The following is a 25,303-nucleotide window of genomic DNA, read 5'->3' on the forward strand; positions in this document are numbered from 1 at the left end:
TGATCCACGCGATGGTCATCTAGTGGAAGTGGTGACACAAGAAAATCTGTCTCTTTTCGAGGAGGAAGCGCTGAGCGACAGGCGTCTGAAGGTGAAGGAAATCTCAGAAAGGCTGGGGCTTTCCAAAACAACCGTTTTTCGCATCATCGGCGAAGGCCTTCACATGGAAAAGGTCAGTGCGAGATGGGTGCCACGACTTCTGTCGTCAGTTCAAAAGCAACAGCGCGTCGTCTGTGCCAGAGAGTTTTTGGAGCTCTGTCAAGAGAACGAAGAAGAAATATTGAAGTCAATTGTCACAGGGGATGAGACTATGGTGCTCTACTATGATCCCCTTTCGAAAAAGGAGTCGATGGAATGGCGCAAACCAGGAGAAGCACCCCCAAGAAAAGCCAAGATCACACAATCCACAAAGAAGATCATGGCAACAATATTTTGGGGTTGTCACGGGATCCTCCTCATCGACTTCAAAGAGAGAAACACCACAGTGAATGCGACTTATCATGCTTCACTCCTGCACCGACTGCGAGACGCCATCAGGGAAAAGAGGCGCGGCAGGTTGAGTCGAGGTGTCCGGTTGCTCCAGGACAATGCCCCTGTCAACACGGCTTCTGCTGCCAAGGCTGCACTGAAGGAGTGCGGCTTCGAAGAAATCCACCACCCACCCTGCAGTCCAGACTTGGCACCGAGTGACTACTTCCTGTTCTCAAACTTGAAGAGGGGTCTCAGAGGACGGAGATTTCAAAACGATAGTGAGGTGCAAGAGGCAGTTTTCCAGCATTTTGCGGACAAAACTTCGGACTATTTTTTTCAAGGATATAAGAATGCTGATTGAAAGGTGTCAAAAGTGCATCGAAGTTAAGGGTGACTATGTCGAAAAGTGATACGCTTGTTTCGTCTCTATGACTATTAAAAGTTGGTCGGGCCGGAAACTTATAGAACCACCCTCGTACGTAACATGGATACTCTATACTCAAGTTACTGTATAAGTCTTCGGGCCAGTCATACTGTATTAGGTGGCTCGGTAGAATAAAAATAGTGAGATTCACTACCTCGCTTTTTAGCATTTCCGCTTTCGATGTACAAGTAACTATAGGGAACACATGATGACATTTGAAGACCAAGACGGCTGTAATACAAGGAACATCCTCTATACCTTGCTGTGCTCTATATCTAAATTTCTAATCTAGGCTTCACATGCTTCCGAACGTGGTCGAAACACAACGAAAGACGACGATAACGACAAATACGTGATGATGATGATGATGATGATGGTGGTGGTGGTGAAAGAACTCGCCGTTGTCGGCCTCACGGATGTGGGCAACGTCACGACTGACGCCCTGGGGGAATATGTGCGTCCTCGGCCGGCTTCTAAGGGAACTGTGCCGACATACGTATGTCTGAAAGCGTCTGAGGAAAACCCAGGAAAAACCCCAGACAGCACAGCCGGCACCGGGATTCGAACCCGGGTACCTCCCAGTCTCGACGTGACATGATGATGACATGAGCAAAACCGAAAGAGAAGCCAACTAGCCAACTCTGTCGACTTAACTTGAATGTTCGAAAATTCTAATACAAGATTTCCAATGTTTCCAGAATAAGCTCGCTAGAGAGCACGAAAGAACGAAGAGACGTGCATGGGATGATGACATCACGAAGTTCCAGGTCAAAGCCCTACAATTCACTTGGCACATGGAGAATTTAATGGAGAATATTTAAAAAAAAAGGAAACTGCTTGAGCGCCCGCGAGTATGTGAGGGGTCCCGCTGTGATTCAGAGTTTGCAATAGCAATACAGCTTTTGCAACGGAGCGGGTAGCACCCATGGTGGGTTGGTGAAAGCTCCAAGGTTTGTCTTATTTTACAAATTTACGAACCATAATAGGCGCCTACCAAGTTTTGGATTGATCTTGACCAAAAGAAAAAAATGATTGTCGCACAAAATATCAAACACCTTCATACTACGCGCAGCAAGGAAACTTTCGCCACATTATGACCTCTTAGGACATCTACTTTAGCTCCTGCGTTTCGTATCATATACGAGAGCACATTTCGTCCTTTCCCACTTCCCTTATTCTTTCCCTTATATCACCTCCGATCATCGCGTTTGCTTTGCTGCTCCGGTAAAGGTAACTCCGAGCATTACACCTTCTTCTTACTTTCCTACTCGCTTTTGCTATGGGACCATGTGTGGTTATGCATCGCTGCAGTTTAAACGGATAGGTGATCTTTCCGTAATGAGTAAGGTAGCACAAGCAACCGTTCTTCGTTGTCGCGCTCCATTAGACACACACTTAGCCAACTGTACCTGCTCGAGAGTTTTTACCTTCCTTTTCCTTTTGCCGCTTTTATTTCCAATGCAAGGTGTGGATGTCTCCATAATGAAGAAAGCCTGCGCTATCGGCGAGGACACGAAGAACAGACACAACACAACCGCTCAATGTGTGTCTGTCGTGTCTGTTTTTCGTGTCTTCGCCGATAGCTTAGGCTTTCTTCATTATGGAGTTCATCCACCAACTCGCCTGCATCTATTATTATCACTCAAGGTGTGGGTGGATCACTAAGCTAACCTGTACAGCGGTCGTTACTCATCCAGAAGGTTCACGTGCTTAAGTTACTTATCTTTAGGGTTTTTCGTTTTCGGGTTTTATTATTTTTGAAATTCGAAGGGTAAAAATCGGGCGCTTCCTTCCGAAGGAAATTTAGGGAAGAATCGGGCGTGTTCTGTCACGTGTTTTACTTATTCGGGTGTTTCCGGGTGAAACTAAAATCGTGTGAGTCAAGCTGCAGAGACGATTGCAGGGATGAACAATGAAATTCCGACAGGTGTAAAAAAAAAACAAAAAAAACTGCCTTTGGTACTACCTAGGAGGTGACTGACAGCAGGACCTTCAGGTGTTTCCTTGGGTGCTTAAGAATTAAGGTTGATAACGTGATTCACCCCTTTCGTAGCTCACTGTGAAGCCATATGAGATATAGAAAGACACCGCGGAATTCGGGGAGAAATCGGGTTATGCCCGAATTTCAGAAAATTGGTTCGGGGTACAAATATTGTGAAAAATCGGGTTTAACCCGAAAACGAAGAGCCCTACTTATCTTACATACCTTTGCGAGTAACTGGGTATCTTGAAGTACTTTCAAATATCAGTATTTAGTAATCTAACTTCAATACTTTTTTCAATAACAACTTCTCATTTTCCAAGTCACTTTGATGATACTTCTCTGCACGTGACACGCAGGGCGAAAGATTCTCTTTTGTCTCGGCAATGCGCTTTATGCTGTACATGCGCCCGACCATTACTTCACCTGTAGTCATTTCGAATGACATCGTTTTCTGCCCTGATTTGTTGAAAATGAGAGGCGTGCACTTTTTTGTGTGACAATTATGCAGTTCATAATTGCCACAAAAGAGGGTATCACTACTAGGGTATTAGATACTACACCATTAAAACAGAACTTCACCACATAGCACGCTCCTAGCCAACCACCATACTGAATTATATCATTCTGTGTCATGATTCGTTCAAAACAGGGGGAGAAGCCTATCTGGGACAAGCATCATGTGTCCCAGATAGGCGCCTCCTCCCATTTCCAGCAAATAAAGGACAGAGAATGATATCATTTGGAATGACGGTTGGCTAGGAGCGTGCTATGTGGTGAAGTTCTGTTTTCGGCTAGAAGTCGGCCCAGGACGCACATTCCCCCAGGGCGTCAGTCGTGACGTTGCCCACATACGTGAGGCCGACAACGGCAAGCCCTATCACCACCCACCACCACCATCTGTTTTAACAGTGCATGCAGGGTAAACTATTGGGACCCATATCAGGCAGGATAGAAGACCCGTGCCGAAAGTCATAGCGAGTGGGGGCACGTAAAATATTAATAACCCTTTATGAAGTCAAAGACGATCAGAAGAAAGACGACAATAAATTATGTAATTTCTGTAGAGCATTCGTTCGCATCTGTATAGAGCGCGTGTTGAGTACTCCGGGTAATGTGTTAAAAAAAATACTGGGCAGGCTATCGGACAGTAAATTTGAAACGCAGTTGTTCCTGCGAACTAATAAAGCTTTTTGGTAAAGCCATTTTCAGCTTCACACTCTTTGTGTTTCTTTGATTGTAAATTCCAACTGTGACGTCAAAGTATTTGAGAGTATTTAATACTCCATCTTAAATATTTTTGAAGATTCGGTATTTACTATTCTACTCAGTGACTTTTTGCCCAGTATTCAGTAACTTGACTTAAATACTTTTCTGTGAGTATGTGGTACAGTCCTGGTGGAAGGTACAGCAAAGAATGAAAGACGAACGTGAGAATAAGATCACCTCTATTCCGTTTTGTGACAATAATCAAGGGTGTTGATATGGTGGAATGGAGACATGCAATTTTTGCTGGGGACAAAACTGACGAACAGTACAGTTCTACGCCTAAATTCTATATCCAATAAAGACGAAGAAAAATGCGCTGTCATAAGAATGTTGATCAAAATGCACCAGCACTGACAGTTGAACTCCACACCATCTTTAATCATACAACTTTAGACATACCAACTTTAGTCAGCTCATTCATCCAAACAGAACGAGTTGGAAATGTCAAGGTTAGTCTATGATGAGCAGCAATGAACATGAGGTATTTCATGGACGAAATGCTTAAATACAATGCTCACATACAAGATAAGCTATGTACAAATGTGCCGTTATGACAAGCATATGATTACCACGCTTACCAGGTGACTCATTGACAATACACTCTGATTGGTAATACACAGCAACCAATACATGATCCAACAACAACATAATACGTGTTGGGGATACTTCTCTAACAACCATTCTTTAATTTCAGTGGGCAGTTTGGTCCACAGTTTGACCATCATGGCTTTGCTAGCGGTTTTTTATCCGTCATGATAAACTAGCGCTGCAAATGAGGACAGACAGGAGAGAGAACAAACACTGTGCTAATGCTAGCTAGACAAACACTTGTACAGTGTTTGTCTAGCTAGCATTAGCACAGTGTTTGTCCTCTCTCCTGTCTGTCCTGTTTGCAGGGCTAGTTTATCATGACTAGGGTTGTCAATCGGGATATCCCGAATCCCGGGACCCCGACCAATTTTTGACTTCCCGAAATCCCGGGATTTCTTCCGGAGAATCTCGGGATTTTGTGAGATCAAATATGACAGGAAAATCATGCACGTGTAGGCCATCAGGCACAGACTCACTCCTTCGTAAGGAAATGGCACTTTTATGGCTGGAGATGGCTAGAGTCACTAAATAAGCTACGCTTATTTAGTGACTCTATAGAGATGGCAAAGGACCGCTGCTTGCACGTGCGTACAGGTATTTGCTGACTCTCGTTTCTGCTAGCGCAGAAGCTGAACGGACCTTGAGTTCGGCAGCCAGTATTTGCACGAAAGTTTGCGCCGAGCTGGCGGACACCACCCTCGACGCTCTGTGCTTTCTCAGGTCGTGTTTTAATCATTCTATAATATGATAAGCACGCAGCGACGGTGTTGTAAACCGTTTAGTGTTTCGTTTCCTTCCATTCGGTTCTTTTTTTTGTTTTTGTTGTTGTTGTTTTTATTCAAGTTACACCGTTTGAGAAAACTATAAAGTAATATTTCCTGTTATTTCAAGTGCAGCGGGACTCGCCTTCTTTTCACGTGCCACAGTGAAATACAGATGAATAAAAAGAGGCCTTATCATAGCCAAAATAAATAAATAAAATGTAACCATTTCGCCATTTCGCCGTCACTATTTTACCGATGTGGTTACACTGCGAATTTTCGAGTGATTTCCTTCAGGAAAAGGCAGAATTTACAAAACGCATATGAACTGTGCACAACACGCCGATATAGTCACATGAGGTAAATTGACTTGGAAGTAGAGTCCTCCACGGCCCGCGGGCACCCCCCGCGGATCACCCATATATTGTTGCGGGTGGCGGGTCTAGGTCTTCGGTGTCGTGCGTGTAGCGGGTTGGGTGTGGTCGAGGGTCGCCGCATTTTACCAAAACACTATTAGAAAGTACACGGCGTTGCTCAATCTCTTACGCCTCTGTACTGCAGTGGCTCGAAATATGACGTAAAACGTCGCTGACAAGGGCGGAACAAACGCTCACATCGTTAGGGTGCAACAGCGCCTGTGTGTCCTTCTTCGTCCATGTCGCGCTTCGTATCATCATGCCTCAACTCACAAATCAACACACATTTGCACCTTTTTGCCCCCTGCGCTGATGTCGTACAGGACACCACGCACACAGACCAGGGTTGCGGAGTTGCCACTCCGGAGTTGGAATCATTCCGGAATCATTCCAGATTTAGCAGAGCCCGGAGTGGAATTGGAATGGAATGGCGGAAACTGTCCTAGGAATGGGGATGGAATGGTCTGCGTGCCCCGGTGACAGTTTTGGTTTCAACGTGCTGGTTTCTGCCCTCGCATACTTTGCACCGCGCCTGCACACGGTCAAAAGTGAAATAACTTTGTATTCGTGCTTTTTCCGTGCTTGGTAATGTCAATCTCCTCTAGCACTGCTGGGCTTGCCAGTATGGTTACCGGTCCTTTTCTTTTATTGAGGGAATTAACGGAATGGAATTAGGTTGCCAAGCCATTCCAGGAGTGGGAACTGACCATACCTTTTGTATTCTCAGGAATTGAAAGGAATGGAATTATTGCAAATCTCCATTCCTCGAAATGGAATTGGAACGGAATTTTTATTTTTGAGAACCGTGACGTCAAGTTATGCTCCGACGGAGCGACCGGCTCTCATTTGGCAACGTTGTTGCCCTTCGCGTCCTCCGTTGTGCTTACCTTTTGCACTCCGTTAGCGGAGCCCCACGTGATATCAGACCACTCCCACCTTGGGGAAAACACAAAGGAGGGAGAAGACACCTCTCCAATTTTCCCCCCTTTCGATCATCCTCGCGTGACTTCTCCACAACGTGACCCTCCCGTGACTCCGGCGTCGTTGCTAGGAGACGAGTGCCCTCACCAGAACATGACATCATTTCAATTTGTAGGCTTGTGATTACGTCAGTCGCTCGTTGCGTCATCGAAACTTGTGGAGGCTCAGCAGATCTTCAAAAATTTACAGAAATGCACAACGTTCGTAAACAGGATTGAAATTTCGCGTATAGAATCCTTGAGGCACCTTCTTCTTTTCATGGACTGAATATAAAATGAACGCTGTTTTCTGAGTCCGGAGTGGCACTTTAAAGAACCCCAAAGTGGGCAAAATTAATCAAGAAACCGAGCACTAGCTGTGGCGTGCTCACGATCGCAGTTGTTTCACGACGTATAGAGCCACGAATTATTATTACTATTATTATTATTATTATTATTATTCCTCCATGTCAACACCAATATAGAGGTCTCTTAGGTATGGAATGAGTTTTTGTGGCACTCAATAGCAGTGAATACGCTGATGAGAAGCAACAGATTTTCCTCACTATTTATAGAACGCTACGTAGAGTAAGTAAAATTTGTCCAAGTGAACATAGAAATCCTGTAAGGGTTTTTCTCATAAAACGGTATATACCTTACACCCTGCGCAATCTCTATGCTTGTAAGGGGAGACGAAGCCCACGCAGGTCCAGCTCAAGGGGGTGATCACCCCTCCCTGCCTACCCCTACATTCCTTCGCCCCTGCGTTACCGTGTCTTCCATTTTAACGTACAGCTTACAGAAATCTAAAGATGAAATCTGGGAGTCACTGAAAAGGTTAGCCAGCTGTAGGACTCGAACACACATCAGTTGTCTCATGTTTACAGAAATCTGCAAAGCATTATGAATCTGAGAGCGTCCATTGTCATGCATAATGTATTGGTACAGTGCTGGACAAAAGTTTACGGAACACGCTCAGGCGCATTCCTTCCTCAGAGTGAAACGCTAGCAGAGATGTGCTATAACTACATTTTTAGTAGTTTCACTATAACTACTAACCAGTGGCGTCGCTAGGGTACGCGTCAACCGGTGCGGGATCTCTTTGCGTCACCCCCTACTCCACCCCACGGCCCCCTTTAACGGATACCTTTCCGTACCAGACGATTCGCCATAAATAAACATATTACACCACACTCAGACAAAAAAAAATCATGTGCTTCGCAGAAGGCTCCGCATGTTGTTTTTGGCGTCATCATGCCAGAGAGAACGGGAGGAAGCGGCAATATTGGTACGGCGCGTCACCCCTTCCGTCGCTTCACCCGGTGCGGACCGCACCCCCCGCACCCCCCTAGTGACGCCACTGCTACTAACTACTGCGTCCAGTTGTAGTCTAACTACTGGCGTAACTACAGCACAGCCGCAATAGTTAAAACTACTTTGCAACTACTAAGATGTAGTTGTTTAACTACATTTGTAACTGCTCTGATATTTTGTGCGCGTCGTTATATCTATGATCGCTTAGGCGTAGAAATAGCACTCGAGTGTGTATGGGCAGCTAGAAGACAGTGAGCTCCCACACTCGCACTCATAACACCCGCATGCGCCCCTCTACACAATTGATGTAGTGATATGTCATGCAATGATAAAGTCATCACCTCCAATCTGACGACGTAGGGGGCGTAAGCTTTTTCAATGTGCTGTGTGTGTCGAACGTTATGTACCCTGATTAACACAAAAGACGTACTTTCTGCTCATCCGCAGTAGCATTTCTGTTCACAAACTTAGTAATTAACTGAGTTAGGAAGTAAGCGAGCTGGTGATATAGATCCGGGGTTTCTTCAGTATTGACAATGAATGTCTCCATTCCGCGTCTAAGAGGTCGAGCTCGGCCAATGCTCTGACAGCCAACGGTCCTGTTGCAACACATTGCATACTGTCCTGACTCCCCGTCGAAAATTCGCGAAAAATGCGAAGTAGTTGTAGCCCGCTGTAACCTAACTACAGTAGTTAACTAAAAACATAACCTTAACTAGTAGTTGTAACTTAGATAAAACTGAAAGGATGGCGGCCAGCTGGTGCTGATGCATCAGGAGAAACCATGAGCGTGTGTGTGTGGTTGTCCTCTCCGTCCTCAGGCTCAAGGTTTCTTCTGATGTACAATGCAGTAGTTTAACTAGTAACTACCTGCACGCCAGCAGCGAATGATACCGTACGCCCTTGCAAACAGGTGACTGCGTGTTACCCAAGCACATGTCTGTAAGTCCGTACGGTCCCATTCGCTGCTAGCGTGTCGCTGTGAGAAAGGAATGTGCTGGAGCGTGTTACATAAGCTTTTGTCCAACACTGTACTACCTTCCGTATACCTACTGCCGCTAACGGCAATCTCAAAAAGCGAAGTTACATGTACGCCATGTTTTCACCACCATTCGTACGTGCGTGTAATGGACATAGCTGTGTCAACTAATGTATGCATCAGCGTCGCGAGAATAATGCAAAGATAGGGAGAGTCAATAACGATCAATCAAGCAAACAAAGTTCGTGACAGCAAACAGCGCGCCTCCAACAACGCATGTGTGTGCGTGTGTGTTTGTGTCGTGATTCGGTTGCACAGAGGACCAAAAATCAATTTGATAGGCGCGATAATCCCGTGAAGTAGAAGATACTGGTGCTTGTGGTTGCTATATGCGTTCCTCGTGGCATGGGCTGGTCAATTATGGCTAGAGCGCAGGTAAACATGCGCATAAGGTCGATGAGGCGTGCCGTTGAATTATGTACTAAAATTTTTGGGCGTGTGTAATAAAAATTGTGCGCAGTAATAGCACTAATGTTACTTGAGTGTAACGAAATTTGTTCCTTTAATAAAAATAGAGAGATGTAGAAGCATTGGTACGGTGAGCTTCCATCTGCAGTACATGGAACCTTCTTCTTGTTCCTCTTCCTCATCCATTGCCCTTGATCCGCAAAGGGAATATTGGCCAGTGTCCGTGATATATAACCTTGTCATACACAGGGCAGACCACCGACATTGTGTCGAGACTGGGAGGTACCCGTGTTCGAATCGCGGTGCCGGCTGTGCTGTCTGGGTTTTTTTCTGGGTTTCCCTCGGACGCTTTCAGACATATATCAGCACAGTTCCCTTAAAAGTCGGCCCAGGACACACATTCCCCAGGGCGTCAGTCGTGATCTTGCCCACCTCTGTGAGGCCGACGACGGCGAGCGCTTTCACCACCCCCGCCAACACCACCCACATTGTCGACACCGGGAGGTAGCCGGGATCGAGTCCCGGTGCCAACTGTGCTATCTGGGGTTTTCCCTGGCTTTTCCTCAGACACTTTCAAGCATATGTCGGTACAGTTGCCTTAGAAGTCGGCCCAGGACGCACATTTCTCCAGAGCGTTAGTTGTGACGTTGCCCACCTCTGTGAGGCTGACAACGGCGAGCTCGTTTAGCAGTACCACCACCACCACCACCACCAACCAACCATGATAGAAATTCATAGTAAATAACGTAGGTGACGAAGCGGCTTAAGGTCGAGGGATTTTTTTTCCTGCCAGGAACATTTGCCACATATTGGTGCCATTTTATTTCATTTCAATTGATGGAAACTTAATTTCTCGAAGTGAACTCCTAAATTTCCCAAGTCAGCCTAAGGTCTTCTTTGCAGAAATGGGTTCCTGGTGGTCATTTTATACTAAAATAAATTCACCAAAATCCGCGGAAATGAGTCCTTGGCTACGCCCTTCAATGCCAGCTAGACTCTCGCTGGTAGCAGTAAGGAGACGTATCGGTTGGAGGCGATGCCCCACGAGCTAAAGCGTAGGCTGGGTGGCCCAAGCAAAGGACAATAGAACGTCACGGAGTGAATTCCTGGTAGCCGGACAAATATGCAGTTGTCGTCCAAGAGACGGCCGACGCTCGGTCAATCCGCCTTCAGTAGCTGTCGCTCGTTGCGCTCTACGGTATGACTCTCGCCATCAGAGAAGACGAATAGGATGCGAGGGTGGAAGCGGGAACAAGTGCTGTCAATCGCCGATGATAAGACACGTGAACAGCTGCATGGAAATACCAAGGCGTTGCTGGCGACCTGCGTATGGAAGCTGTAGCAGAACGGCTCGCAAGGGGGTCTGTCCAATATTGTAATAAACCTTTCGCTGGTGTGTCTTCCTCGCAAAGGAGGGTCCGCAACATGGCGTTGAGGGGGATGCCGTGGTTCATAAGGCCGAAATTGGGCAGGTCAATTTCGCCTTGAGACTCAGGCAAGGCGAGCACTGCGCGAGAAATCGGTCCCCTCCATTTCTTTCCGAAGAAGGACAGAATGCACGTTTGTATCCTGGTCACAACTGAGTGGGGAGCGATGCATACATGGCTGAGATGCCACAGGCGGCCTGACAGGATACTACGGACAAGATATGCCCGCTTACGATACGAAACAACAACAACAACAACTTTATTTCGGGATGATGGGTGGGGAGTTTCATCGCCGGGGGCGATACTCTACCCCAGTGCAGGAGGGGATGCGGGGAATGAGATAATGAGCCCCTTCAAAATAACGATCGAAGTCCTGTAGTGTCCAGAAAGGTGAAGAGAGCCTTGAGGGCAGAGCGTTGATGTGCTGGATGTGACCAGGGACCAAGCAATTTTATGAGCGAGATGTTGCGGGAGTCTAGCTGGTTGAGGGATGCGGAGAGTACGGTCCGCGAAGGTTGGTAGTGTAGGCAATGGAGAAGAATGTGCTCGAGATCTTCAACAGCACCGCAGTGGCTGCAGTGGGGAGAGGCAACTTGTCTCAAGCGGTTGAGCCACTGTGCTGTGAAGGCCACGACACGAAACGGCCCCTCTGTAACAAGCAGAATTTCACTTGCAAGTACAAAAATATTCATCACCATATCACGGAGATTGCAGCATAGCCAGAAGTATTATGTTGTTGTATTGCAGGCGGAGACACCGCAAAATCGCGGCAGGTCTTGTATGCCAGATGTTTAACATAAATCCCCGGGCTGAATAATCTGAATAATTCGTAAACAGGTCACGTTACATCGAAGAACTTTCTTGTTGGTAAGTATCTTTGACACATCGGCCATAATCTGAAGAGTGAGCGGCTCATTTGCGTACGCTCGTCAATTAAATAAAAATCCTAATGTTTAAGTTCTACTTCGGACGCTTCCGAACCTCCATTTTACGCATCGGGACCTTCGTCGAAACATATTCCAGGAAAACCCGCTTCGATTCTATGTGTGAGTGTGTGTGTTTTTTTTAGTAATTAATTGGTTTTGGTTTGCATATTTCTTGCCCGGAGTAGCGTAATAATGCGCTCTCTCGCTCAGCTATCCGACACCAGATTACGTGTTCATCCACTCGATTGGCACGCGGGGGTGCCGGAAGTTCGGGAACCATTGCCACGATTGCCACGAAGAGCCACGATTTGCCTTTCGCCGTCCCGTCCTGTCTACCTGGCTGACAGGGCTTGCGCGTTGTGTCGCTGCGTGGGTGTGGCGTTGCCCCTTTATCACGATGATTACAAGCGCTTGCACCTCCGCGTGTGAACCGAGCGGATGAACACAAAACCTAGTGTCGGGTAGTTGCGCGAAAGAGCGCGTTATTACGCTACTCCGCGCACGAAATATGTAAACCGAAGCCAATTAATTACTTGAAAAAATCACTAAGTCTCAAAGCGGGTCTTTTTTTTTTTTTTTTTTTTTCTGGAATACGTTTCGCTGAAGGTTCCGATACGTAAGATAGATAAACATCTGAAGTGAAACTTAAAAGTTGTTTTTTTATTTAATTAATGAGAGCATGCAAATGATCTGCTCACTGCTCAGATTAATGCAGATATCTCAAGGATCTTTACCAATGACAGTTCTTCGACATCGCCACCTGTTTTTGAATTATTCAGCCCGGGGATTTATGTGAAACACCCCTTGCGCAACTCAAGTTGCGGGACTTTACGAAGTGGTTGCGGACTCAAAACAGTGTCTAGCAGGGCTATTCCAGTATGACGTCGTCGTGACGTCGTAAGTTGTACGGGACAATCGTTCACATTTTTTTTTCTCGCATCCATTTCGGCCACGTTTTCGCGAAGAGTCGGCTGAGGATGCTAATGATAATGATAATTTGTGGCTTTCCGCCTACGTAGCTGAGGATGCGCTTGCGCTTGTGAAGTATAGCCTGGATGGGATCGTGTGAAATATTTATTTTGCTTGCATAACTTACATAAACATCATCCATGCCACTGCCAGCCTGCGTGGTTGCCGCAACGGAGCTCCTTCATAGCTCTTAATTATTTTTACCAAGGTTGTGTCCTTAGAAGACTATAGAACACAGCTTTCTCTCATGCAGATATACAGTATTTTTCTGGGGGCAGGTTCCCACGTGCTTTTACGAAGAATACTTACTTGAATCCTCGCGCTATTTGGCAACTCCGCGCAACAGGCAGGGTCAAGATGTCAAATCCCATGGAAGCTATCTGTTTTACTGGTTCTGCGTTTTTCGTGGGTAGTCCCTTGGATCGCAAAAACCCCTGCTATTGGATAATGACATTCCCTTTTGGGATACAAAGGCCATCGTTTTGTAATCTCTCACGTAAGTTATCGCGAAAGCGGCGTGTTTTTCTTTTCTATATTTGTTTTTCATTTTTCCTTGGGGGGGGGGGTCTGTTCATGGGAGTAGTAGAATTTGTCGTGTGACGAATTCAATCTCTCCCTATTATTTTTTTCAAGATCAACATCAACATGTGAACGTGGTGATTTCACGCACGACATTTTTTCCATATCCGTGTATACATTGCTCATTTTTTGCATTGTGTGTATTGTGTGTGTATTATTACACGTGTGTAATAATATACACGTCTCATGTACATTGGTGCTCATCATTGCTACTGCACATATGTGCATTTGTAGCTCCTTTGTTTGTAGCTGCATTTGTTGGTAATTTCGATGCTTTTATTCGATAGCATAGAAGGTGTTCAACGAAAAAAAAAAAAAAGTCTATTCGCTACGTGGTGAGGACTACCGCCTATCTGTTTTTCCTGTGTGTCCCCTTGCCTAGTATGTCTCTTATCACTTCGGCCCTCCTGCCTTGGGGCCATTACGCAGGGCAATCCAACAACAACAAATAAATTCATGATGATGAATGGGGAAATTCGAAAAAAGAAAAACACATAAAGAAGGTGCAGGCACAGCGGCAAGGGAAGTCCCTGGGACATCCTTACAATATTGCCTTCATCTACTCAGACATATGTATTCACTGCGTTGTCTGGCTCCGGTGTGTCAGCAATCTGCTCAGTGGGGATCATGTGCCCTGAGCCCACTTCGTAAGGAACTATGCCGACATTTGCCTTAGAACCTCTGAGGAAAAGCCGAGCGTGACCTAAAGACCTGAGGAAGACGCTGTGTTTTCCCTGGAAACGACTAGGGAAGACATCGATGTGGTATCTAATGTTTTCATACGTTTTCAACAGACTCTCTACCTCTGATCTCGGCAGAGTTCCCTATGAAGTTAGCCCAGAACACACGATCACCCGGCCCCAACAGCATGTCGCCAAATCAGGAAGCAAGCACCACCATCACCAGATATGCATTGAAATCTGCGCTATGCCCCTCATCTGCAGCGTGCAATTATTCTGCAACATCAATACTTATGTAGGGTATCCAGCGCAACACTAAAGGCTGGCCACAATGGTGCGTATTGCAGCGACGTAAAATGCCGTGTGAAGGCCGTGTATGCAGAGCGAACCACGTGGTCGTAATCTCCGGCTCTGCGTAAATGCGGAAGTACAGTAGTCCTTGGTTCCATCATACGTCATTGCCTTTGCGTACGTATCGGATAGTGTTGGTGGTTCTGCGCAAGCACAAAACATAAAGAGAGCTCCGCGCAGTGCGCAGCACCACCACGCTATCGCTTACGTACGCAAACGCGATAGCGCGCGTATGGGATAATGCAGTGGTCCTGCGCAATGCGCGAAGCTCTCTTTATGTTTTGTGCGTGAGCAGAACCACCAACGGGGTCCGTTCCGTAAGCAAAGGCAATAGCATACGTAAGGGATAGCGTTGGTGCTTCTACGCAAGCGCAAAACATAAAGATAGCTTCACGCAGTGCGCAGAGCCACTACGCTATCCTCTATATACACAAGGGCGATTGCGTGGTGGTTCTGCGCACTACGCGAAGCTTCCTTTATGTTCAGCGCGTTCGCAGAACCACCAACGATATCGCCTTTGCGTACGTAAGGACTAGCGTGATGGTTCTGCGCACTGCGCGAAGTACTCTTTATGTTTTCCGCGTGCGCAGAAGCACCAACGCTATCCCTTACGTACGCAAAGGCGATAGCGTACGATGTACTAAAACTCTCTATTATCTACTGCACGTCCGCAATTGTTATATGATGCATGAAATTACACTGCGTACCCTCCTTACGCGCTATCACACGCACGGAAAACTGGTCACAAGCGTGGGGTTTCACGCAGAGCGTGTCGCACACTGTTTCACGTAGAGAAACACGCATAATGTTGGTCCACCTTATGGGTATGTTTGCTAAGAAAATGCAAAGCGCAAGCGTGTGAGAGCGGAGTATACGGTGATATTCGGATGTTGGAACATACCTGTGTTTGCTGATTAGATATATCCTGTATACCAGTGATAAAGAAAAGGCTACTCCTAACAAGGCGATCCCTCGTCCGTTGTAATGGGGACGAACTTGACAAACTAGCGCACTCATCCACTGTAGATGCTTTTTCCGTGTTAGCGCCGCGAAGCAACTGTGACTATGAGCGGCGAATAGACGTGGTCTGATGGAGAGAGAAAAGCAGGAAAGAGTGGAGGACAGTAGGGCTAGTATGCGTCCTGGGCCGATATCACAGGGAACTGTGCCAACATTCGTCTGGAAAGTGAGCCGGAAAACCCAGGGAAAACCTCAGACAGCAGAACCGGTGGTAGGATTCACTGTAGAAGTAACGAGTGGCCTCAAGTAAGTTTTGATAATTTATTATATGAGTATTAAATATGGGTATTAAATATTCAATATTCAATAAACGAATTTTAAAGATGCGCTCAGAGATTTAGGCCGGCACGCATGGTGCGTGTTTCTGTGAATATCGTGCTGCGTAAAACTCTGCATGGCCACGCACCGTGAAAAAAATACGCCTGTCAAACCGCATGGTTTCCGCATGGTCAAATCGCCGTGATTGGTTACTACAGACGCCCGTGAACTGTCTGCTGCCAACCTGCAGTTGGGCCAGTCCTTGTGACTGGTCTTCCGCCTCGATGCCAATACACAGCCAACCTGCAGTTGGGTGGGCCGTGTCTTGGAATGCGCGGCCCGTAAAACGGTCGTCGGGGCAACATCGCTTGCGGTATTGTTTCCGGGAAGATTTTTTCTAAAGACCTGCAGTTTTGGCCTCTTTTGACCAAGAGAAGGCTTTCCCTGTAAGTTCCCACGAGCCCTTGCTTGCCACAGGTGGCGCTTTATTTTTGAAGCGTGATGTGGGCAAGCTTACGCTTGTCCCATCCTACAGTTGGCAATACAACGAGAAGGCTTTCTACAGGGTGCACCACGGGTACATGTACCAGGTCCTGCACGCTTTTGGTTTCCCTGTTGCGGTTATTAACTGGGTCAGAACTCTGTACGCCGGAGCTTCAGCTACGATTGGGCTAAATGGGGCTCTGTCTGACCATTTTCCAATACAGTCCGGTGTGCCGCAAGGTTGCCCTTTGTCTCCTGCTCTCTACGCCATGGTCTTTAGTCCACTTTTGGAGTCTCTTGCAACTTTCCTCCCTTCACGTATGCTCAAACTACCTGGCTCTACAGCTCTTCCGCTTTTTGCGTACGCGGATGACCTGTCTCTAATACTTAGAGATGAAGCTTCTGTTACCGCTGTCTTAGGTGTTCTAGATGCCTATGGCAACGTATCAAATGCGCGCATTAATCGGGCGAAGGGTGTTTTGCTCTTCCTTAATGCTACTCCTTCGTGCCCTGCGCCCTTTGGGATTCCTGTTAAAGACGATGTTCGCATACTAGGGTATAACTTTAATAGTTGCGGACTGTCGCCGTCCTCATGGCTGAGGATGCACCAGCGCAGTGTCCCCGTTCTTGCTGATCTCAGAGGTTTGGTGCTCCCTATCACGTGTCGAGCCCGTCTTGCCACCTCATGGTTTTTCAGTAAGTACTGGTACCATGGCAGTGTCGTTATTCCCCCTCGTCAGATCTTGGTAGCTGCTACTCGCACAGCTTTTCGTTTCGTCTGGGGTGGCAGCCTGGAATGGGTGTCACGCGCCCGCATGTGCTTGCAGCGGGAGTTAGGTGGCCTATGGGTTCCACATATGAAGACAAATTGTCTTGCCCTTGGTCTTAAAGGTATTTTTGATGCGCTCGTGGAGCCGTGCCACCCTGCCCATGATCTGTTACAGTTCCTCCTGGGTCCTGATGTCAGTTTTTTTTCGGCTTTTTCGCTGAGTACGCCTCGATCTGAGTTTGTCGCACCCCACTTCAGGGAGTATGCCTCCTCCATGTGGCGCCTGCGCGAGTCCTACCCAGGTGAACGCGTGGAACTACGTGGACTGTGAAGCGACTGTACAAATCCCTCTTGGAGCTTCTTCCCATACCTCCGGCGGCTGTGGGCCTTGGTGTGCCCCGGCAGGTTGCTTGGCGTCTTGTCACCGCGGGCTGGTTCGACGCACGTTGGGCTAGCCTGCAATGGCGCTTGGCACACGGCGTTTTACCGCTTCGGGACCGTCTGGCTCGGTACGGAGTCACCACTCCTTTCTGTCCATTCTGTGCTTGTCACGAAACTGCGGAACACGCGTTTCAACAGTGCCTTGTGCCCGATACGCTATGGCACAAAGTTGAAGTCCTGTTCGGTGTGTCACGCATTCGGTGGGCTGTCATTCAAACGCTCTCTCAGCCTCCCGTCCCGCATCGCGATAGGAAACAGTTCCTCCTTCTGGCAGTTGAGATTAACTACCAGGTGTGGATTTCTCGCTGCATTGCAGCACAGGGTGGCCGCATCCGTAGTGTAGCAGAAGTGTTAAATCTTGTTCGAGCAGGGGTTCGTCACGCTCTTCGTAGAGAGAGAGCTGTGCTGGGAGCTGTGCACTTTGCAAGACGGTGGCAGACATCTTCGGTCCTCTTTGAAGATGATGGAGGTACGTATGTGCCTCACTTTTAGGTGGCCAAGTACAGTGTGCCGTTGTCACGTTCGCAGCTTTCCGCGAGTATTCGTTCGTTGCATGGTGACGTCCAGCACACATATTAATCTAGAGATCATATTGCTCTAGAGTTGGCATCTACGTAGCCTTAGTTTAGTCCGTGTGAAACGTTAGAGGGAGCCAGTCTGTGTGGCTGGTCTTCCGCTCCGATGCCAATACAGTTTGAAATGCCAAACCTGCTCTGATGCAGTGAATCACGCTCTACGAGCAGTTGCGACGTACAACAACAACGACAACAGATATATTCTGATGATGAAATGGGGAGGTGGGGAGGAGGACCCCATAGCTAGGGGGTCTAATATGAGTGATGACGATGATGAGCGATGACGATGAGAGATGACGGGAATGATGGGAGCGGCGATGGCGATCCTGATCGTGATCGTGATGGGGGGAGGGATGTCCGAGAGCGCTGTTGGGGTCACAATGAGTCCTTTAAGCCTGTCGCCTCATAAAAACCAATAAGATGACGTAAGGCCGCCCTGGAGTGGGACGCGGTGTCCCAAGGGCCGAGGATGCTCGACAAGTTGAAGGGGCGGCAGCCAAGGGTGGCAAGCTGTGACTGCAGTGTACGCCTCTCGTTAATATAGGTCCGGCAGCGGAGAAGTATGTGCTCAACGTTGGCAAGTACACCACACTCGTTGCACATAGGGCTAGCCTCACAGCGTAGCTGGTAGCGATAGAACGGAGTGAAGGCCACATTCAGACGTAGCCTGCGGATGAACGACTTCAGGGAACGAGGAAACTTTGCAGGCAGCCGGTATGATAGCGTTGGGTCTACACTTCCCAAGGATGACCTAGTTGGAATGTCCTGTTGCCACTGTAGGATAGACCAGGAATCGGACAAATGCCTGAGGAGTGATCTTCTGTCTCCTCTCGAGAGTATAATGGGCATAGAAGGCCGTTGTTGATGTGCAGTGGCAGCGGCAGCGTCGGCCTCGTGGTTCCCAGTTATTCCGCAATGCCCTGGAACCCACTGAAAGGCAACGGAGTGAGAGCACTCTTGAAGGGACCTCGACGCGCCCCCTGCGCCTCCTTGCGCCCTGCGACGTACAAAATTTCGCGCTGGGCGTCAAAACTCAGCTTTTACGCAAGAAAAACGCACCATGCGGGCCGGTCTTTAAGGCTCCTTCCAGACGCACGCACGTTTGCGGCATCGCTTTTCTCAATGTCGTGCTCTGATATGTGGTATAGGGAACGATTTTTTTGCCTTTTTTCAGAGATGGAATAGGTCACCGGTAATTTCGTGCGGAAATGACGTCAATGTCCTCGCTTCCGTGTCGAGCGCCTCACATGTTCCGATAGGCAAGGTGCTTTGTGATCGCTGCGTGTTCAAAATTAGTTTCCCAGTCGCTTCTGAAGCAGTATGGGTGGCTGTTGCGCTGTTGTGAAGAGCTGACTATTCTCTTCGGGACTATATAATGTCAGGTATTGGCACAGCGACGGTAATGCTGTGTACTTCTCCTACGTATGAATGTATTGAAGAATATGAAACCCGCAACATCAAAAACGAATTTGTGAGATTTCGATTTTAACACTTTTTTTGTTTTTTTTCATCTACAGCTGAAAGTCGCTGCTTACGCACGTGACGCACGCTTGAAGCTGGCTTGTTGAGCCAGTGTGACTCCGGCCACTGGTTATACACGTGCTCCAAACATGTATGACAACATGCCTTCAAACATGTATGGCGTATGTATAATGCTCGGTCACACTGGTCATACAATTCTTGTTTGACAACAACGTTCGATTCAAACACTTGTATGATTATACATCGCCTCGAACATGTGTCGTTCAAACATCGGTCACACTGGTTATACAACTACAGTGGAAGTGGCTTAAACACTGATGTATGACACACGTCAGTGTCACAGTAACCAACCCAGGAGTTTATATAACTTCCATTCGCGGACATCGCAATTCAAAATGTACGAAGACGACGAAGACGGGGCTGCACTGGCTGATTTTCGATTGTTTCATGCTCCATGTGCGCAGGCAAAGCGGTCGCCATTTTGAACGTACGTGCAACACAATGTCGCGAATACTGACTTACTCGTGCAAAATAACTCACGCGCATCACGATGTCGTTGACACTGACTCGTGCAAACGAAAACTGTCGTGGCGAATACGCCCGTTTATACAACTTGTCCATCACCGTTTTTCGGCAGTGCCCAAATACATCGTCGTGTGTTTGACAACATGTTGTCAAACATAGTCAGAGCGCTTGCTTGTATGACGGCACGGTCACACTGGTTATACACACGTGTTTTAAAACATGTTTTGCCGGTGTTTAAGCAGTGTGACCAGCACTGTATGATCATACACGTTTAAGGGATGTTTGTTATATACGTTCGTCATACATGTATGACGTATATAATGTATAACCAGTGTGACTCCGGTCAATGTTGCATTACGTGCATGCTTACCGTCGGTAAATTAGTTTATGTACACACACACATATAAAAAATACAGTCTATTAGTCAAGTCTGACAGTCGCCCTTTACCGCTTTCTAAAGATGTTTCCAGAGCCATGCACGACCACCGCAGCACCCATAGCGTGAGTCGTCTGCTATCGGAGACACGGAAGTCGACCCTTTTCCCATGATTCTTAGAAAGTACCGGTCACCTATTCCGGCATACTCTTATCATCCGGCGTCTGCTCTTGTCATGTTTCCCCGTGGTCATTGATACCGTGGTCTGTGGTCCACCATGAATAAAATGACAGCATAGTCCCCTAGTTGAGAAAAAAAAATGGTTCCCTAGTAGCAGCCCCGTCGAGTAATCCAATGACAAAAGTAAAACCGCCCCAAGGCAACTCCCTTTTTTTTTTGAAAATGTGTTGCAGATAAAAGGAAACACCCTGTATATTCCTAATGCATCTACAACCCACATAGGGTGTCCTATAGAATGCTAGTGAACTAACGATCAATAAGGTGCATAGGCATTTTGGGTAATTCCCCCTAAACACACGGTGACTTTGCAAAAAAGGCTACCACTTTGAGTTTTGACACAGTAATGCAATCGCTACCGGGTTCGAGGTAAAGGGTGAATCTTCTTGGAAGTTATGCCGTGGGCCAACGTCGTTCAACGGTAGCGGGCTTCGGCCACTCCATCCAGTCACCCAGGCACATGCACGGACGTGCTTGGGTCTCGCTTCACTGGGCGCGGCAGCGAAAGCTTCATGCCGTCAACCTGCCCCCGTTGCTGTCGTCCCGTTTTTCCCTACTCTAATTGCTCTAAATTGCTTTTAATCGGTTTCAGGACGTGGCCCCGTTCACGGCGCGGACACCATGTGATGACGGAGAGAGGACAGCCGAGTTTGATGGCACTTCCTGACTCGCTGGTCCTCCATCGCTAATTAATGTATGACGCAGTTAGCGTAACTTTTTCAAAACAAAGAGGAATGTGGAAGTGGCACTTACGTAAGGATGTGTGGGCGTCAGACATTAAATATCATTAAGATTCGGGCGCAATCGTTTGAGCAGGATTCAGTTGTGTAGCCGGGGCCGGGGGGTCAAACGCCCCCCTCCCTCCCCGAAATCGTACTTTTGGTGCTGCATTTGGGAGAGGGAAACGAGGGGGAATCCTCCTTCCCCATGTAATGTCCTTATAGAACCCCTCCCGAAATATTTTTCTGGGTACGCCACTGGCTGGATTCAATGACTCAAGAAAACGCGGGCGTCTGTGCGCCACTGAACGCGAATTAAAACGGGAGAAATTTCGTGGTCACCTAGCGGAAAAGACAGATATTATTTTCTTGGCTGTGGTCCTGTCCTTCAGCATACACGCGTGTATATCGTTCGACTGCCTAGTAATAGTAGCTGTTGTAGTATTGCTTGAAAACGGTATCACAAACGGAGTCTGCATGTGGTAGCAGATAATAAACGTTGTCTCATTGCAACAAAGATGCTGTAATATCTACGTTTAATTAAACGGTACGACAATGTATGCACGGAAGGAGCAGCACTGCAAACATGCTGCACTTTTCCATAGCTGAAACTTCCTCGCTTTTCCGAAGAATTTCTTTAAAATATTCAACAGCTTTGTACGTAAGCCAACACATTGCAGTTTGCGAATAGCACGACTGAAGAAAGACACTGTCCTTCAGGTGAGCTCCAATAAAAGTCTTACCTGAGCGAACTAGAAGTCACGTCAGAACATTGTCGTAATCCATGACAGGGTTGCATCTTCTTTCAAGCAATTCCTTCTTGAATCCCGACAGTTTAACGCACACTACGATGTTCCGTACTCGAACATCATTAACCTCAAAGTATACAGTTCCCTGTGTTACAACGAATAGCGGTTACAACGAATACGGTCTGAAAGCAACTTTTCGAGACAGAGCGTTACAACGTCGACACGGCTCCTAACTTCGCAAAGACGCCTCGATGCAGGGAAGAACATCCATGGTGCTCACAGAAAGTTTGCCACCCAAATGAAACAGAGATCCACTTTGTAAGCTTCGACAGGTAGGGAGAACTATAGGGAGAACAGTTGGGAGAGGGGGTGTGTGATGGGAAAGAGGAGAAGGGAAGGGGAAAGGAGGTTCCACTCTGTCCCATATATGTTTTCGCCGGGTGCCATGGATACTAGAGCTTTTTTTTTTCTTCCCCCTTTTTTATGTGAGGGCTTTTGTCTTTATTATCCGTGTTTCCTGTTACAGGATATGGGTAGGTGCGTATAATCACTCTTTCCCTTTGTGATCAGTGGAAAGGAGGAAAGTGCATTGTTCGCTGACGACGTGCTGTTTTGTTCTGTGCTGCGGCTATAAAGAGCGGCAAATTAATTGTAATCCCTGGTGAATAGACGTACAAGTGTTCTTTTCGTCACCCGCATTTTGTCGGAGGTGACACAGGGGCTTGTTTTTCTTTACCGGGAATTTGCCGCTGGATCAGCCGAGGGATAAGGTTAATGGATGATGATATTTTTCTTGTCCGTCCGCATTTTTCGCTCTTGTGTCTGATGAAGGCACGGCGGAACTGTTATGGGTAATGATGGAGTGGATCGGCTGAAAGTAGAGCAAGCATAAGGGTGACTCTCTGCGCGTTGGTTGATTTCAAGCAGGCTATTACGACTGAAAAAGTAAAGACCTCACGTTGCATGGCTGGACCCGTGTGTTGAACATGGTATGAACGTGTGCGTGAAACGACGGATGCGAAAAGTTACTTGACGATTGATTTATGTTTCCACTGCCATGACGTTGAGCAGAAAATAACTTCGTACTGACACGTCGGCTGGTCGTTATTGTGGAGTGCGTTGCTGGTGTCTGCGCATATCACATCAAGAGAGAAAGAACGCTGGACACCAGTGAAGTGGTCACGGTGGCGAATATGTCATACTAATCTAATGACGAGTGGGTCATCACCAAGAGGAACCAAGAACAAGGAACCAAGACAGGTTCGTGCGGATGCGTCGACAAGTACAGCAGATACTACGCAGTAGAGCAGGTACAGCAGGTACTAGAGTACAGCAGATAGTGTCTCTGTACATGATCCCTGATTGACGATGACGCAATCTCCCGGATGTCTTCTAAACCCGTGGCTTCACTCCAGTACTGCGTTGATAGAACTAAGCAATCTATGTACCAGGGTTGCAGGGTCGAAGTCCTGACAAATCGCCAACACGCCCTGAGAAAGTAGTCAAATCTAGCCAAGTTCCCATGCACATAGCCAATACAAGGGGGATGTGCATCCTGGGCCGACTTCTGAGGCAACTGTGCCGGCATATGTCTGACAGCGTCTGGGGAAAATCGAGGAAATCCCACAGACAGCACAGCTGGCACCAGCATTCGAAACCGGGTACCTTCCAGCGTCGACATGGCCAGCGCGCTAACCACTCACACGCGCGAGCTGCATGGTCTCGCAACCGGGTTGGAATCCTGGTGCCAGACGTGTTCTCTGAGGTTTTCCGTGGGTTTTCCTCAGACTACAGTCAGACATATGTCGGCACAGTTGCCTTGTCGGCCCAGGACGCACATTCCCCGTTAGCGTGCTTGCCATGTCACGTCGAGACTGAGCGGTACCCGGGTTCGAATCCCGGTGCCGGCTGTGCTGTCTCGGGTTTTTCCTGGGTTTTCCGCAACCTGTCTATCATTTGGCTCCTCCTCCGAAGACATCCAATCGCAATGGCTTGCTGTCGTGGCGTCACTTCCGAGACGTAAATTCCGGAACCCAGCCGGCGAGGGTTACGAAGGCGACGCTAGCAGCATCAAATCTTGGACTGCAGTTCATGTAAAATATTTCACGAGAATGCGTTCTTGAATACGTTCTTGCAAACTGTGAACCGTATTTTCAGTTCGCGTCCTCGTGCGATTGAACGAAGGAGATGATGATGACATTTTCTGACGCCACTCGTCACCACCACCACCACCTGGCGCCATCTCACGACTTCTTTCAACACTACGATACTGCGAGTTGCTGCTCACCCTGTGAAAGGAACCTACACTCTGCAGCTACAATTGCGTGCAACCGTTGTTGGAACGAAGTTGCATCGTGTGAATCGACCCTAAACGACATTTCCAGAAAAAATGATACGTCCAGGACACTGGGCACTGATTTATCCAGAGCCCCGCCTACACTGTTAAAACAGAACATCACCACACAGCACGCTCTTAGCCAACCACCATACCGAATGATATAATTCTGTGTCATGATTTGTGTAAAACATGGGGAGGAGCCTATCTGGGACAAGCATAATGTGTCCCGTATAGGCGCCTACTCCCATTTTCAGCAAATAAGGACACAGAATGATATATTTCGGAATGACGGTTGGCTAGGAGCGCGCTATGTGGCGAAGTTCTGTTTTAACAGTGTACACCCCCTAACATCTCCAAATGTTCAACGACACCCTCCTAACTTTTTTTTACCTCTGTACCCCTGCAGGGGGTGCACTTGCTATTTCAGCTTTAGACACATGTCGGTAATGATATGTTAAGCTATTAAGACGTCCCCGTGCTTGGGATTCTGAATAGACCGCTGGCACTGGGTACGTCGACATGCTTTAGCTTCCAACTGAAACAAGAGTAGAGAATGAAACATTAGCAGTTTTGCGGCCACTGCTTAACGAAAGAGACAGCCTATATGATTACGTCGAGAAGTGCGATCATGAGCGACACGACAGCACTGAGTCGGAGGATTACTGTTGCCCACCAGAGGACTCTCTAATGGGTGCTGAAATCCTAGCACACAAAGGGAAAACAATCCGAAGGGAGTCATACCGACTGCCGAGAACGGCGATCATCA

General features: G+C 47.5%; 1 protein-coding gene across 1 annotated transcript in view; it reads right to left on the reverse strand.

Moving 5' to 3' along the window:
- The window catches only part of LOC135394220 (kyphoscoliosis peptidase-like), an 85,034-nt gene extending 62,697 nt beyond the window's left edge, over window positions 1-22,337 (reverse strand). Inside the window, exon 1 of the mRNA XM_064624836.1 lies at window positions 22,194-22,337. The gene's annotated coding sequence lies outside the window, so the exon portion shown is untranslated. The remainder of the gene's footprint in view (window positions 1-22,193) is intronic.
- Between the last annotated feature and the right edge of the window lie 2,966 nt (window positions 22,338-25,303).

Source organism: Ornithodoros turicata, chromosome 5 (assembly GCF_037126465.1).
Source record: "Ornithodoros turicata isolate Travis chromosome 5, ASM3712646v1, whole genome shotgun sequence".
NCBI classification, from domain to species: Eukaryota; Metazoa; Arthropoda; class Arachnida; order Ixodida; family Argasidae; genus Ornithodoros; species Ornithodoros turicata.